This window comes from Bos indicus, chromosome 18, assembly GCF_029378745.1.
Source record: "Bos indicus isolate NIAB-ARS_2022 breed Sahiwal x Tharparkar chromosome 18, NIAB-ARS_B.indTharparkar_mat_pri_1.0, whole genome shotgun sequence".
Classification (NCBI taxonomy): Eukaryota; Metazoa; Chordata; class Mammalia; order Artiodactyla; family Bovidae; genus Bos; species Bos indicus.
The window spans coordinates 15,908,929-15,925,803 of NC_091777.1; the positions used below are offsets into that span (position 1 = coordinate 15,908,929).

Sequence of the window (16,875 nt, forward strand, 5' to 3'; positions counted from 1 at the left end):
GGTCTGTCTAGTCAAGGCTACGGTTCTTCCAGTGGTCATGTATGGATGTGAGAGTTGGACTGTGAAGAAAGCTGAGCGCCAAAGAGTTGATGCTTTTGAACTGTGGTATTCAAGAAGACTCTTGAGAGTCCCTTGCACTGCAAGGAGATCCAACCAGTCCATTCTGAAGGAGATCAACCCTGGGATTTCTTTGGAAGGAATGATGCTAAAGCTGAAACTCCAGTACTTTGGCCACATCATGCGAAGAGTTGACTCACTGGAAAAGACTCTGATGCTGAGAGGGATTGGGGGCAGGAGGAAAAGGGGACGACAGAGGATGAGATGGCTGGATGGCATCACCGACTCGATGGACGTGAGTTTGAGTGAACTCCGGGAGATGGTGATGGACAGGGAGGCCTGGTGTGCTGCGATTCATGGGGTCACAAAGAGTCGGACACGACTGAGCAACTGATTTGAACTGAACTGAACTGAAGCAAATATGGCAAAAATATTAACAGTTGTTGAAGCTTGTTGGTGGTATATATGGGTGTCCTTTTCTTTGAGTCTGAAAATTTTTATATAAAAAAGTTTACTGAATATATAAGCAAATGATACCACAATTGTGATATCTTGTTTTGACCTTTTTTCCCCCTTAGGTAAAGTGACCCTTAGCTAATGGAATGGGCTGGAGTCTTCCTTCTCCTCTGCAAGGCCCTGATTATAGCAGGAACCTGGACACTCAAGATAAAGTAACAGGTGATTATCAGGTCTTTGTAAGATTTGCCTTTTTCTCACATGTATTATTTTTCTTCCCTCTATTTTCCCAAACTTTTCAAAAGCCCAGAGTTTCTGTCCTCTGTGTCCTAAGGCAGTGAGAAAGTGAAGCTCTGTACTTGTTACCAGAGGGTCTAATCAAGCATTTAACCCGGCAAGTGGAATGCCTGAGCCTGTGGCAAGAGAAGAAAGTTGGGAGCCCAGAATCAGAGCCTTGAAGCTGGAAGGCCTAGGTGCTGGTCTTCTAAGTAAAAAAACACTTTCAGTTGCTCCTTGTGAGTGGTACCTCTGGCTTGAGAGCTGACACTTTTCTTTGCACTTACTGGGACAAAGCCTGTGACCATTAGACCCTGTCCTCATCATGTGGGACTTGCATCACTGCTGTATCATCCATCAGAAATGACCCTGAATATCAGAACTCCTTTATTGTCCTGGAATCTGGCTTTCCCAGTTCTGTCACCTTTAGGAAGAACCCACAGGCTCTTTGTTCATGGAGGAAGAGAAGGGGACTCCACACTGCATATATCACTTTAACCACTGGCAGAATTACAGCTATGGTCACATATTATTAAAATATCTTTAGAGTTGAAACCATTTGGTGTCATTTCAGGGCTCTGAAGAGCCCCAGTACCGTAGTCCTTTATGTCTCAGTACAGAAAAGAATTCAGCAAGGGGAAACCTACAGAAATAGGTTTTCAAAGGGAAGTTCTGACTCTGTCATTAGATAAACTATGTGGCCGAGAAGAAATCTGCAGCTCTTCCACTCCCAGTTGCCTTATCTGTACAATGGGTTAATAGCACCCATCTCTCAGGGTGGTTGAAAATTGAGTAAGAAAACAAAAGGGAAAGTGTTTAGCAGACTGTAAAATTACTTTCAACGTGAGCAGTTAACTTTTTCCTGAGAAGGGAGAGAAAAACACTTGTTGACTGAAAAATAAAAACACAATCTAGAAGTTAAGAATTATGTTTTATTTGGCAGACAAGACTGAGGACTTAAGCCTGGAAAACAGCCTCTCAGATAGCTCTGAGGGACTGCTCTGAAGAGGTCAGGGAGGAACCAGGATATATAGGAGTTTCCGCAATAAAAAGCAGGTAGTTGGAACTGTCCATGGGATTTTCCAGGCAAGAATACTGGAGTGGGTAGCCATTTCCTTCTCCAGGGGATCTTCCGAACACAGGGATTGAACCCAGGTACCCTGCACTGAAGGAGGATTTTTTACCGTCCGCGCCACCAGGGAAGCCCATTAAAAGATTCAGTTCAGTTCAGTCGCTCAGTCGTGTCCAACTCTTTGTGACCCCATGAATTGCAGCACGCCAGGCCTCCCTGTCCATCACCAACTCCCAGAGTTTACCCAAACTCATGTCCATCAAGTTGGTGATGCCATCCAGCCATCTCATCCTCTGTCGTCCCCTTCTCCTCCTGCCCCCAATCCCTCCCAGCATCAGAGTCTTTTCCAATGAGTCAACTCTTCGCATGAGGTGGCCAAAGTATTGGAGTTTCAGCTTCAGCATCAGTCCTTCCAATGAACACCCAGGACTGATCTCCTTTAGGATGGACTGGTTGGATCTCCTTGCAGTCCAAGAGACTCTCAAGAGTCTTATCCAACACCACAGTCAAAAGCATCAATTCTTCGGTGCTCAGCTTTCTTCACAGTCCAACTCTCACATCCATACATGACCACTGGAAAAACCATAGCCTTGACTAGAAGTTTACTGCTAACTAAAGAAAACAAGACACCTCAAGTTAGTGAATTTAGCGGTTTTCTATGTTTAGGAGGATGCAAGAATCTGGGCTCATTGAAATCCTTCCTTTCACGTGCATCTTAGATATCCAGTGCCAGTGTCCTGCTTTCTCCGTTCTGAATTCCTTCAGGGCACACAGTGGGAGGTGGCTGCAATGGTTACTAGTTTGATGGATGAAGCATGCTTTGCTTACTGATCTGGCAGATGACATTTTTCATTCACACACTTCATCTCAGATCTCAATGGCTCAGGGTATGGGGGGCGGTGATAACCCTCATTGGCCCCTATCTTCATGGGGGTGGGGACTGGATAATCACAGGCCCTTTTGGTTCTGACATTCTGGCCTTCTCTCAGTATGGAGGAAATATAGACACCAGCTTCGCCGTGTTTTTACCAGAGCCCTGGTTTGTCCCACTCACCTGTTATCTACCTGGTGGAGACCACAGGGAATTTGCTATGGTCACATAATACTAAAAGACCTTTTGAATTGAAACCATTTGGTGTCATTTCACGGCTCCACAGAGCTCCAGTACCATAGTCCTTTATGTCTCAGCACAGAAAATAATTCAGCAAGAGGCAAAGTGATAGATAAGAAATGATTTATTAGAATAGGATGCTTGTGAGGCTAACAAGCAGAGGGGCAAGAGGATGCTGTGCCCAGGAACTCACTGTGCTACAGTTTTATGATCAAAGGAAAAGTTGGGGGCAGAAAAATCTTTGTCTCTCTTGAGTAGACATCATGCTTCCACCATTAGTTCCTCCTCCTGGTTGGGCAGAGGAGTTTTCTTGTCCATACATGGTCAAGCTAGATCCACAAATTACAGTTTTTTATGTGTGCAAAGAGCATGCCCTAGGGATCATTAACTTACTGAGCTCACTGGGCAGGATGCAAGTCTCATGCCACCATTGTTTTGTGTGGGAACATGTTTCATGCTTCTGTTGCATGGTTTTATACCTAAGCAAGCCTGCTTGGTTTCATGGTTAAGCAAACCTGTTGTCTTTAGTAATCATTAACTTACAGGGGTGTCCCATATTTTTTTTTACTTACAATCCTCTAGTGGGATTAACTATTTAATTACCTGTTTTTATCCATTTACTCTGTTTTTGTCAGACTGACATCAGCAAGACGGTGGATTAGTAGGCTCTAGGCCCTCATTTCCCCCATGTAAACATTAAATCAACAATCAGAGATTGGGTAAACTAGCTTAATAAGAGCTCTACAAATCAGTCAAAAAAGCCACATGCAAAGTAGAAGAAGTTTTATGGTGTTTTTACTTGTCCCTGCCCCACCCTTTCCTCATCATGACAGATAGTAGTTTAGGGGAGTAGCTACCCATTTCCCAGTTTTCTTCTGTGAACTAGAGAAGGAAGAGTGGACCTAATTTTCAACATTTTAACCAGTGTGGGAGCTGTCTGCTTGGTCCCTGTGTTGCCTAACTTGGAGCTCAGATGGCCAAATATGGCACAGCTCAGATCTCAGGTTGGGAAAAGCTGTGGAAAGTAGTGGACGTAGCTCATGAAAGCCACAAGGGGACTACAGACCCATATACTCCTGGAGCAGAAGATTACTGATTGAGAAATTCAAGAGACCACGTAGATCCCCTTAGGGCTTCCCTCATGGCTCAGAGGCTAAAGAATATGCCTGCAGTGCAGGAAACCAGGGTTCAGTTCCTAGGTCAGAAAGATCCCCTGGCAAAGGGAATGGCAACCCACTCCAGTATTCTTGCCTGGAGAATTCCATGGACAGAGGATCATGGCAGGCTATGCTCCATGGGGTTGCAAAGGGCTGGACACAACTGAGTAACTAACATTCACTCAGTTCAGTTCAGTTCAGTTCAGTCACTCAGTCGTGTCCGACTCTGTGACCCATGAATTGTAGCACGCCACGTTTCCCTGTCCATCACTAACTCCCAGAGTTCACCCAGACTCACGTCCATTGAGTCAGTGATGCCATCCAGCCATCTCATCCTCTGGCGTCCCCTTCTCCTCCTGCCCCCAATCCCTCCCAGCATCACAGTCTTTTCCAGTGTGTCAACTCTTCGCATGAGGTGGCCAAAGTACTGGAGTTTCAGCTTTAGCATCATTCCTTCCAAAGAAATCCCAGGGCTGATCTCCTTCAGAATGGACTGGTTAGATCTCCTTGCAGTCCAAGGGACTCTCAAGAGTCTTCTCCAGCACCACAGTTCAAAAGCATCAATTCTTCGGCATTCAGCCTTCTTCACAGTCCAACTCTCACATCCATACATGACCACAGGAAAAACCATAGCCTTGACTAGATGAACCTTTGTTGGCAAAGTAATGTCTCTGCTTTTGAATATGCTATCTAGGTTGGCCATAACTTTCCTTCCAAGGAGTAAGCGTCTTTTAATTTCATGGCTGCAGTCACCATCTGCAGTGATTTTGGAGCCCCCAAAAATAAAGTCTGACACTGTTTCCACTGTTTCCCCATGTATTTCCCATGAAATGATGGGACCGGATGCCATGATCTTCATTTTCTGAATGTTGAGCTTTAAGCCAACTTTACACTCACTAGAGCCCCTTAAAAAGCAGAGTGAGACACTTAAAAGCATTTTCTGGTGACGAGGTGGCTCAACATGAGCCATTAGATAGTTTCAAGAGAGGAGTTAGCCAGCCACACACTTGATTAGAAATTTGAGCCCCACCTCCCAAACTTCAGAGAGATGAATGAGTCTAGAGATTGAGTTCAATCACCAGTGGTCAATGATGTAATCAATCGTGCCTACCTTACATTGATTGATGTAATCAACAATCAAAAGTTCAAAACTTTTGAACAAGGAGCCTTGGGGAACTTATGAGTTGGTGAACATGAAACCAAGTCCCCCCATTACTGAGTTTATGATTAATCTGTCTATCCAAAACTTTATTCTTTTCTTATCCCCTCTGACCTCAATTCTGTGCTAACGGAACACTAATCAAACAGCCAGATGACTAAAATTGCTGTTGTCAATAATATCATTAAGCTGTGCTGTGTTCAGTTGTGTTTGACTCTTTGCAACCTCATGGACTGTAGCCTGCCAGGCTACTGGAGTGGGTTGCCATTTCCTTCTCCAAGGGATCTTCTCAACTCAGGGATCGAAACTGAGTGTTCGGCATCTCTTGCATTTCAAGCAGATTTCTCACTGCTGAGCCAACTACATCATTAAGATAACATCGTCAGTGTAGTAACATTGCTATTACAGGTATCATCATTAATGTACAAATTCAGATTGTTTCTCCAGGGCAAGATGAGCCCTCCTATCTGTTGGATCTCCTGGCCAGAGAATTGTAAACCAGAGACATCCCTACCCCCAAAACTCTGATTACGAAATGTCACAGAAATGTCAGAAGATGATTAATCCCAGCCTCTTCATTCTTCCCTTTAAAAAAAAAAAGAAAAAAACCCAGAGACTTACCTGGAAGTCCAGAGGTTAAGACTGTGCTTCCAATGCAGGGGCCACTGATTTGATCCCTGGTCAGAGAACTAAGATTCCCACATGCAGCATGGCATGGACAAAAAACAAAAATAAAATAACAATAATACAAAATCAGAAAAGAATATTTGCGTATAAGTTAAAACAAAATTTTTTTTAAAACCCAAACTTCAAAGATCAAGTTGGAATGGTTCTGTGGCTTTTCTCTCCACTCCTTGGCTTTGGTGCCCTATAATAAATGCTATACTTTCCTCCACCACAACCTGGTATCCGTAGGTTGGCTTTGCTGTGTGTCTGCAGGTGGATGCTGGTTAGTTAGCAAACATATCCATTTGCTAGCAGGATGGTGTGCCCTCCTCTACGTCTCATGCTGCTGTTCCCCTCCCCACACCCACCCTATGCATCTCTTCCATTTGGTTGCTCCTGAGATATATCCTTTATAATAAAATTATAATAAGCATAGAACCTTCCTGAGTTCTGTGAGTCATCCGAGAGAATTACTGAATCTGAGTGAAGAGTCGCAGCTGGTATCTAAAGTAGGGGCAGTCTTGTGGGACTGAGCCTTTAACCTTTGAGATCTGAAGTTCAGGTCTTAGCGAAGGTCTTGCCACTCATTAGCTATGTGATCTTGAAAAGTAGCCCAATCTCTCTGAATATCAATTTTCCTATCTGTGTAATAGGGATCATAGTAGTAAATATGTCATAAGGTTGTTCTGAGGGTTGTTTGATATGATGCAGTAAAGTGCTTAGCACAGTATCTGACACATTAAAAATGCTTAATAAAAATGTTAGCTATAATTGAAACCATTTGGTGTCATTTTGGAGGCTCTGAAGAGCTCTGGTGTCATAGTCCTTTATGTCTCAGCACAGAAAGAATTCAGCAAGAGGCAAAGTGATAGATAAGAAATAACTTACTAGAACAGGATACTTGTGAGGCTTACAAGTGAGCAGGTGAGAGGATGCCATGCCCGAGAACTTGTGGGCCACAGTTTTATAATCAAAATAAAAGTGGAGGCAGAAAAATCTGTCTTTCTTGAGTAGACATCATGCTTCCACCATCAGCTCCTCCTCCAGGTTGGGCAGAGGAGTTTTCTTGTCCTGGCATGGTCAAGCTAGGTCTACAAATTATTATTTTTATGTGTGCAAAGAGCATGCCCTAGGGATCATTAACTTACTGAGCTCACTGGGCAGGATGTGGGTCTCATGCCACCGTTATTATATTGTTTTGGAGCGTTTCTCACACTTCTGTTGTAAGATTTTGTTTCTAAACAACCTGTTTTGTGGTTAAGCAAACCTACTTTTTTGAGTAATCATTGACTTACAGGGATAGCCTGTATTTTTTATACTTACAATCCCCTAGTGGAATTTAATCACCCACTTTGTCCCTTTACTCTGTCCCTATCATAATAATATTATTGCTAATGAAGACAGCTTTTTCCCAGGTCACTCTGATGCTAAACCCAAATCACAGATAATTTATGCTTGTTTCTCCAGGCATAAAATAGGAAACAGATTCCCTTTCTTGTTTTTGTATTGTTTTGTTGGCGTAGAATTGCTTTACAATGTGGTGTTAGTTTCTGCTGTACAACAAAATGAATCAGCTGTAAGTGTACATATATCCCCTCCCTTTTGAGCCTCCTTCCCACTTCCCCCAGCCCACCTCTCTAGGTCCAGGTTCCCTAGTGCAGGGTTTTAGAACACTAGTCACCCACCCTCCTTGTACTGGTGCCTTTACAATAAATGCTGCATTTTCCTTCACCAAACATACGCACGCAGAATTAGAATCCAAAACCCCCCAAAACTAAAGGAGTAAATGAGAACAGCAAATGACAACAGCTTATGATATTGCATAAATATTTTTTCTCCTAACTTCTGAGGTCCCAAAACTATTTTGCAAGCTTCTCTAGGTGAAAGATTCTGTGGCTTCATGAAGAAAATATCTGGGATACTGAATGAGTAAACCAGTCAAAGTATTGATTTGAGCCATTGCTTACTTAATATTGTGCCTATTTGGGGGCACTGAATAGCTGAAGTCATTGAGTTTCCTGCTAAGAATTCTCTTTATATTAATCCCTAGAGCTATTTCTGAAATTTTTCCCAAATGCCCTCTATGGAAAAAGTAAAATCCAGGGAGCAGGAAATCAAAGGATGTGGAACAATAAATACCCCCTGATTGACGGGGGTTATGTTTGCTCCTGAATGTTATACAATTGCTCTCTTCCACTCCTCTACCCTGCCCTACCCCTGTTCTCTGATACCTGGTTTTGTTGCGTCAGCTGCTAAGACCACAACACGTCTGCCTCCGTTTTGAAATGTTATCAGTGCAATACTGAACTGCAAATATGGCTTTTGTGAAATGTCTCTATTCAGTCCCAATCTCCACGAATTCCACTGTGTCAAATGCACCAGTTGCCTGTGTCCAGCTTGGCTGTGTATCACAAGTTTATCTTTAACCTACTTTGCACGTCATTTTGAAAGCTTACTAGTACATGTGTCCTGGCTATCAGCTCGCCTCAACTAATATTTACTTGTTAGAGAGGAAATTAGTTGTTCCAAAGACACTCAGAGCAAATGGGATCTCAAAGAAACCCTCCCCCTAAATTTCCACTAAAAACTGAAGCCCAACTTCTCAAAAATGAGGTTCTTATTTAGAAAGGAAAGTACAAGGACCAAGGATGGGAGCTGACTGGTACGTGGCAGAAAGAGAGAGGGGGTGGGGAGGAAAAGGGAGAAACGTACACAAATGCCTCCAGAAGCAGCTCCATAGCTGTGTCTGAAACCATCAGCATTTATATTGTTTCCTTCTTTAAACGTTCTTGCATGGCATAGGAAATCCTTGGTCATTAGTTTTTGTGGTAAAATATACATAATGTAAAATTTACCATTCCGAACATTTGTAAGTGTCCAGTTTAAGTACATTTCCACTGTTGTGCAACCATCACCACCATCCGTCTCTAGAACTTTCTCATCCTCCCAAGCGGAGACTGTCCCCTCTTAAAAAGTAACTCCCCATTCCACTTTCCATCCAGCCCTTGCTAATCTATTCTAATTTTTGTCTCTATAATTTTCTTATTATAGTTGCCTCTTTTAAACACAAAGTAATACAATAATTGTCCTTTTGTGTCTGTATAATGTGCCTATATTCTTTTCACTTAACATAATGTCTTTAAATTTCATCTATGTAATAGGGTATGTCAAAATTTCCTTCCTTTTAAGGGTTGAGTAATATTTCATTTTATTTTGATTATCCACATTTTGTATATCCATTCGTCTGAGCTTTGGGTTGTTTCCACCTTTTGACTATTGTGAATAATGCTGTTTTGAACACTGGTGCACAAATATCTGTTCAAGTCCCTGCTTGCCTTTAACTCTTTTGTGTATATACCCAGAAGAGGAATTGCTGGATTATATGCTAATTCCATGTTTATAATAAAATTTTTAATTTATTTTTTAATTTAATTTAATTAATTTTAATTAATTTATTTTTATTTTTAACATTCCTTTTTAAATTTATCATTTATTAAAATATTGATAATACATTAAGCAAAAAGAAAGCTTAATCACCAATAATCCCACCATTCAAAGATAAGCATCTTTAACAATAGAGTGTATATCCTTTCGGACTTTCTAATCTACCCAAATATCCACAAGGAAAATAAATTTTTAAAATGTCATTTTAATCCTCTCAGTAATTCTCTGAGGCAGATAATGTTGTCACCTCGCCGACAGGTAAGGAAACCATAGTGAACAGAGGCTGCAGCTGTGATTGGGGGAGTCAGTTGCAATGGAGGGGGAAGCTTGACTGTCTTTAAGCTCTCAGAAGAGCCAGTAACTTAGAAATCACATACAAATGCAAGTAGTTCTGCAGATGAAGAGTTTAAGGCTCAAGAAGAGATAGTATTGGTTCAAGGTCATACATCTGATTAGTGACAAATTTGGAACCAGAATCCAGACTTTCCTGATCTGGACTTTTCCCACCATGATAGTACCCTGCCTTGCCCTGCACCTGTGGTTCTCAAATTTTAGTGCACATCAGAATCTTGAGTAAAGGAAAATCTCTGGGTAAAACTATCCCTGGAGTTTCAGAACCAGCAAGTCTGTACGAAGGCTCTGGAATTTACATTTTAAGCCAAAACTCTGGAAACCACTTTAGAATCACTGGCTTAGACCTTTGTTGCTTGGTTGCTAAGTCATGTCTGGCTGTTTGCAACCTCTCCATAGATTACAACATACCAGGCTCCTCTGTCTTTCACTATCTCTCCGAGTTTGCTCAGATTTATGTCCACTGAGTTAGTGATGCTATCTAACCATCTCATCCTCTGCTTCCCCCTTCTCCTTTTGTCTTCAGTCTTTCCAAGAATCAGGGTCTTTTCCAGTGAGTCAGCTGTTCACATCAGGTGGCCAAAGTGTTGGAGCTTCAGCTTCAGCATCAGTCCTGCCAGTGAATAGTCAGGGTTTATTTCCTTTAGGTATGACTGGTTTGATCTCCTTGCAGTCCAAGGGACTCAAAAGAGTCTTCTCCAACACCACAATTCAAAAGCATCAATTCTTTGATGCTCAGCCTTCTTTATGGTCCACTTCTCACAACTATATGACTACAGTGAGAAACCAAAGCTTTGACTATCTGGAACTTTGTTGGCAAAGTGACGTCTCTGCATTTTAATACACTGTCTAGGTTTATCATAGCCCTCCTTCCAAGGGGCAAGTCAAGGTATTTGATTGCTGAGAGTGCTAACTTCTACCAGCTTCCTAAGAGTCCTTGGGAGCAAAGGACTCAGAGCTACCCTCGAGTTACCTAAGCACTCAGCCCAAGCATGATCTGACATTCTTCCGAGAGGTCATCTACCTCTCCCTACAACACTACAGTGCCCATCTGCTCTTCTGGGAAGAACCTCTCACCTTCTGTTCTGTTCTGTGGTTACTTATGAACGACTCTCATCATCCTCACTGAGTGGAATGGCCCTCATTTACTCCAAGAGCTGGCTGTACCACACTTACCATGAACTGCCCAACTCCTACTGGACTGCAAGTACTTTGAGAGCCTTGTAGAATCAACTTCCACATTCATTTAATGAAAATTTATTGAAAACCTCCATGTGCCAGGTATTATACCAGGTCCTCAGGATGCCCGTCCATTTCCCATCACCCACACTCTAGTCCAGGCCAACCCAGGACCTTATTGTGCCATAGGTAATCCTCCTGCACCCTCCGTTGCCCTCCTCCAATTCATCTTCCAATCACCAGAATTTTAAATATAAATATGATCATGTAATTCTCTTATTATTTTAAGCCTTCCAGGGGCTTCTAATAGTTCTTTAAATGAAACCAAAATTATTACAATTAGAACCTGGCCTACCACAGCTCATCTCTGACCCTTGTCTTCCAGTCCTGCCCCTCCCTCACATCTGAACTGCAATCACCCTAGACTTCCTGATGCTCTTCAGACATCTCAGCCTCCAGCGATCCCTGGCTTGTGATGCTGTCTACGTCCCAACAATGCTAAGATGGAATGTGAGGTGCAAGATGAATATGAAGAATCCACTGCTGTAAGATGAAGTAGGAGGAAGCATGATCAGGCAGAGAAAGAAAACCCATAAGCAGGCCTGCCAAAGCTTCAGCCAACATCCTGGGGAAGCCCTGGAACAAATACTGCTCCAGCACCTCCCATGGGCTTCTGCAGTTAGGGTGTGGCAGTGACCTCAGGCAAGGCAGTTCTGTGCAAATGCTATGCAAGGCTGTCTGCTGACTGCACCCCTTGGTTGAAGGCAAGTTCTCTCTTGACAGGTTAGGGCACATTGCTGTGTCTACCTCACCTGCCAGGACTGCTATCCCTCATCATCTGCCAGGCAGCTCCAGCTGGCAGGCCACTTCCTTTGGGAAACCTTTGCTCAGACCTTTGGGCTATAAGTTCAGTTCAGTTCAGTCGCTCAATTGTGTCCGACTCATTGAGACCCAATGAATCACAGCACTCCAGGCCTCCCTGTCCATCACCAACTCCCAGAGTTCACTCAGACTCACGTCCATCGAGTCAGTGATGCCATCCAGCCATCTCATCCTCTGTCGTCCCCTTCTCCTCCTGCCCCCAATCCCTCCCAGCATCAGAGTCTTTTCCAATGAGTTAACTATTCACATGAGGTGGCCAAAGTACTGGAGTTTCAGCTTTAGCATCATTCCTTCCAAAGAAATCCCAGGGCTGATCTCCTTCAGAATGGACTGGTTGGATCTCCTTGCAGTCCAAGGGACTCTCAAGAGTCTTCTCCAACACCACAGTTCAAAAGCATCAACTCTTTGGTGCTCAGCTTTCTTCACAGTCCAACTCTCACATCCATACATGACCACTGGAAAAACCATAGCCTTAACTAGACAGACCTTTGTTGGCAAAGTAATGTCTCTGCTTTTCAATATGCTGTCTAGGTTGGTCATAACTTTTCTTCCAAGGAGTAAGCATCTTTTAATTTCATGGCTTCAGTCACCATCTGCAGTGATTTGGCAGCCCAGAAAAATAAAGTCTGACACTGTTTCCACTGTTTTCCCATCTATTTCCCATGAAGTGATGGGACCAGATGCCATGACCTTCGTTTTCTGAATGTTGAGTTTTAAGCCAACTTTTTCACTCTCTTCTTTCACCTTCATCAAGAGGCTTTTTAGTTCCTCTTCACTTTCTGCCATAAGGGTGGCGTCATCTGTATATCTGAGGTTATTGTTATTTATCCCGGCAATCTTGATTCCAGCGTGTGCTTCTTCCAGCCCAGTGTTTCTCATGATGTACTCTGCACAGAAGTTAAATAAGCAGGGTGACAATATAAAGCCTTGACGTACTCCTTTTCCTATTCGGAACCAGTCTGTTGTTCCATGTCCAGTGCTAACTGTTGCTTCCTGACCTGCATACAATTTCTCAAGAGGCAGGTCAGGTGGTCTGGTATTCCCATCTCATTCAGAATTTTCCACAGTTTATTGTGATCCACACAGTCAAAGGCTTTGGCATAGTCAATAAAGCAGAAATAGATGTTTTTCTGAAACCCTCTTGCTTTTTCCATGATTCAGCAGATGTTGGCAATTTGGTCTCTGGTTCCTCTTCCTTTTCTAAAACAAGCTTGAACATCTGGAAGTTCATGGTTCACATATTGCTGAAGCCTGGCTTGGAGAATTTTGAGCATTACTTTACTAGTGTGTGAGATGAGTGCAATTGTGCGGTAGTTTGAGCATTCTTTGGCATTGCCTTTCTTTGGGATTGGAATGAAAACTGACCTTTTCCAGTCCTATGGCCACTGCTGAGCTTTCCAAATTTGCTAGCACATTGAGTGTAGCACTTTCACAGAGTCATCTTTCAGGATTTGAAATAGCTCAACTGGAATTCCATCACCTCCACTAGCTTTGTTCTTAGTGATGCTTTCTAAGGCCCACTTGACTTCACATTCCAGGATGTCTGGCTCTAGGTGAGTGATCACACCATCGTGATTATCTGGGTCGTGAAGATCTTTTTTGTACAGCTCTTCTGTGTATTCTTGCCACCTCTTCTTAATATCTTCTGCTTCTGTTAGGTCCATACCATTTCTGTCCTTTATTGAGCCCATTTTTGCATGAAATATTCCCTTGATGTCTCTAATTTTCTTGAAGAGATCTCTAGTCTTTCCCATTCTGTTGTTTTCCTTTATTTCTTTGCATTGATCGCTGAGGAAGGCTTTCTTATCTCTTCTTGCTGTTCTTTGGAACTCTGCATTCAGATGCTTATATCTTTCCTTTTCTCCTTTGCTTTTCACTTTCCTTCTTTTCACAGCTATTTGTAAGGCCTCCCCAGAAAGCCATTTTGCTTTTTCGCATTTCTTTTCCATGGGGATGGTCTTGATCCCTGTCTCCTGTACAATGTCACGAACCTCATTCCATAGTTGATCAGGCACTCTGTGTATCAGATCTAGTCCCTTAAATCTATTTCTCACTTCCACTGTATAAGCATAAGGGATTTGATTTAGGTCATACCTGAATGGTCTAGTGGTTGTCCCTACTTTCTTCAATTTAAGTCTGAATTTGGCAATAAGGAGTTCATGATCTGAGCCACAGTCAGCTCCTGGTCTTGTTTTTTCTGACTGTATAGAGCTTCTCCATCTTTGGCTGCAAAGAACATAATCAATCTGATTTCGGTGTTGACCATCTGGTGATGTCCATGTGTAGAGTCTTCTCTTGTGTTGTTGGAAGAGGGTGTTTGCTATGACCAGTGCATTTTCTTGGCAAAACTCTATTAGTCTTTGCCCTGCTTCATTCCGTATTCCAAGGCCAAATTTGCCTGTTACTCCAGGTGTTTCTTGACTTCCTACTTTTGCATTCCAGTCCCCTATAATGAAAAGGACATCTTTTTTGGGGTGTTAGTTCTAAAAGGTCTTGTAGGTCTTCATAGAACCGTTCAACTTCAGCTTCTTCAGCATTACTGGTTGAGGCATATACTTGGATTACTGTGATATTGAATGGTTTGTCTTGGAAACGAACAGAGATCATTCTGTTGTTTTTGAGATTGCATCCAAGTACTGCATTTCAAACTCTTTTGTTGACCATGATGGCTACTCCATTTCTTCTGAGGGATTCCTGCCCACAGTAGTAGATATAATGGTCATCTGAGTTAAATTCACCCATTCCAGTCCATTTGAGTTCGCTGATTCTTAGAATGTCAACGTTCACTCTTGCCATCTCCTGTTTGACCACTTCCAATTTGCCTTGATTCATGGACCTGACATTTCAGGTTCCTATGCAATATTGCTCTTTACAGCATCGAACCTTGCTTCTATCACCAGTCACATCCACAACTGGGTATTGTTTTTGCTTTGGCTCCATCCCTTCATTCTTTCTGGAGTTATTTCTCCACTGATCTCCAGTAGCATATTGGGCACCAGTACTGACCTGGGGAGTTCCTCTTTCAGTATCCTATCATTTTGCTTTTTCATACTGTTCATGGGGTTCTCAAGGCAAGAATACTGAAGTGGTTTACCATTCCCTTCTCCAGTGGACGACATTCTGTCAGACCTCTCCACCATGATGTGCCCGTCTTGGGTGGCCCCATGGGCATGGCTTAGTTTCATTGAGTTAGACAAGGCTGTGGTCCTAGTGTGATTAGATTGACTAGTTTTCTGTGAGTATGGTTTCAGTGTGTCTGCCCTCTGATGCCCTCTTGCAAGACCTACGGTCTTACTTGGGTTTCTCTTACCTTGGATATGGGGTATCTCTTCATGGCTGCTCCAGCAAAGCGCAGCCACTGCTCCTTACCTTGGACGAGGGGTATCTCCTCACCGCCATCCCTTCTGACCTTGAACGTGGAATAGCTCCTCTAGGCCCTCCTGCGCCCGCGCAGCCACCGCTCCTTGGAGGTGGGGTTGCTCCTCCCAGCCGCGGCCCCTGACCTCGGGCGTGAGGTAGCTTCTCTTGGCCGCTGCCCCTGACCTCGGACGTGGTGCTCTGAGGTCACCACGGAGATTTAGAAGTGCTCATAAATCTTAGCAATTATCACAGTTTGTAATCATGGTTGTGTGTACAATTATCTAATCAACATCTGCTTCCCCTAAGAAACTATACGTTCTGTATAGGCAAGGATGGTCTGTGAGACTACAGACCCAGACTTCAGCCAGTACCTGGCACCTTGTAGGTGCCCAGTAGAAACCTGTCGAGGAAAGGATTAAAGACTAGTACCATGTCTTGCACAGTATGATTCTCTTAACTGTGTGTCATCAAGAGCTTGCTGTGTATTTGTAGCTCTCAGCTCACAGGGAGGGCATTTATGACCATTTCAATCAGGTTTTATTTTTAATATCTAGGAGCCTGTCTCCTGTTCCACCCTGACCTGGTCTAGAAGGCAAAATAAAGGCAGAATTCACACTATTACCACCACCATCATCACAACTATCACCCAAAAGCTTTTAAGGGCTCAGTGCATTGCAATGGATAGCTCAAATTTCCAAACCCAGAGACCTACGTAAGCCCAGTTCCCGCATGTATAGGCTGCAGCACTGTGTTAGGAATCCCACTTCCTGCTGCACTCTTACCTGTGCCACCAGAAGTCACTTAATCTCTCGGAACCTCAACTGTAAAATGGGGATAATGCTTGTCCTTTTTCTTTCATCGAAGTCAGGTTAAAATGCAGTAATAGACAAGAAAGTGCTTTGCAAATTATAGCGTTGTTTACAGGAATGCAAGGGAACTTTCTTCTCACGTAATCTTGGCAGGTTGGCAAAAGGCATTTTTGGAACACTATTTTGTTTTCTGCAGTGATGACATGGGAGCCCACGTAGATGGACTGTGCCCTGGAAGTTTGCTTTTCTCAGTTGCACAAATGGATTTATGCTCACCTAAACTCACCCTGCCTCCCAGCCCACTGTCCTCCTGATCAGGGTGAAGACAGCAGGAAGGGACTGTGTTTACAGTCTATGCAGGTCAAGGTTAAGTGAGTTTTGGAGATGGAGAGGAATGCATGGGTGTGCTATCTCCCCAGCTGAGCAGAGCAGGTAAGAATATGACATTGAAGGCAGTGGCATCCTTAGAGAAGCAAAGTTCCCTGGGGGAGAATCTTCTACCTGGAGGCTGAACACCTACCTGTTGAGACAGAGGCTGGGAAGGAGCTAGTGTAGACACAGGTTCTGAGGGTGGAACCAGTGATGAAAAGCCCTCCACGGCCAACTCAGTTTGCTAACAAAGGAATACTCAGTGCCACCTTTGGCTTCTATTGCTCTCCCCATCCTCCTTTCCCCTCCACTGGTAATCAATTTATTTAATCAAAGTATACGGCATTCTCTTGACAAAGAGGAATAAGAGTGATCCACAGCACCAGGTTCCAAACTCTTGACTTTTAGTTAACTCACTGAACTTTCCCCACAGTCCCATGAGATAGGTGTGTTATCTCATTTCACAGATGGGGAAACTAGGCTTACAAAGGCTAAGAAACATGCTCAGTCAGCCAAGTGATAAGTGG

General features: G+C 43.3%; 1 long non-coding RNA gene across 1 annotated transcript; it reads right to left on the bottom strand.

Annotated features, from left to right (window-relative positions):
- Positions 1 to 1,703: 1,703 nt before the first annotated feature.
- LOC139177063 (uncharacterized) lies at positions 1,704 to 16,208 on the bottom strand. The gene is made up of 2 exons (XR_011561469.1): positions 5,910 to 16,208; positions 1,704 to 2,473 (listed from the first exon to the last, which is right to left on the bottom strand). It is a non-coding gene; the product is annotated as an uncharacterized lncRNA (long non-coding RNA).
- Between the last annotated feature and the right edge of the window lie 667 nt (positions 16,209 to 16,875).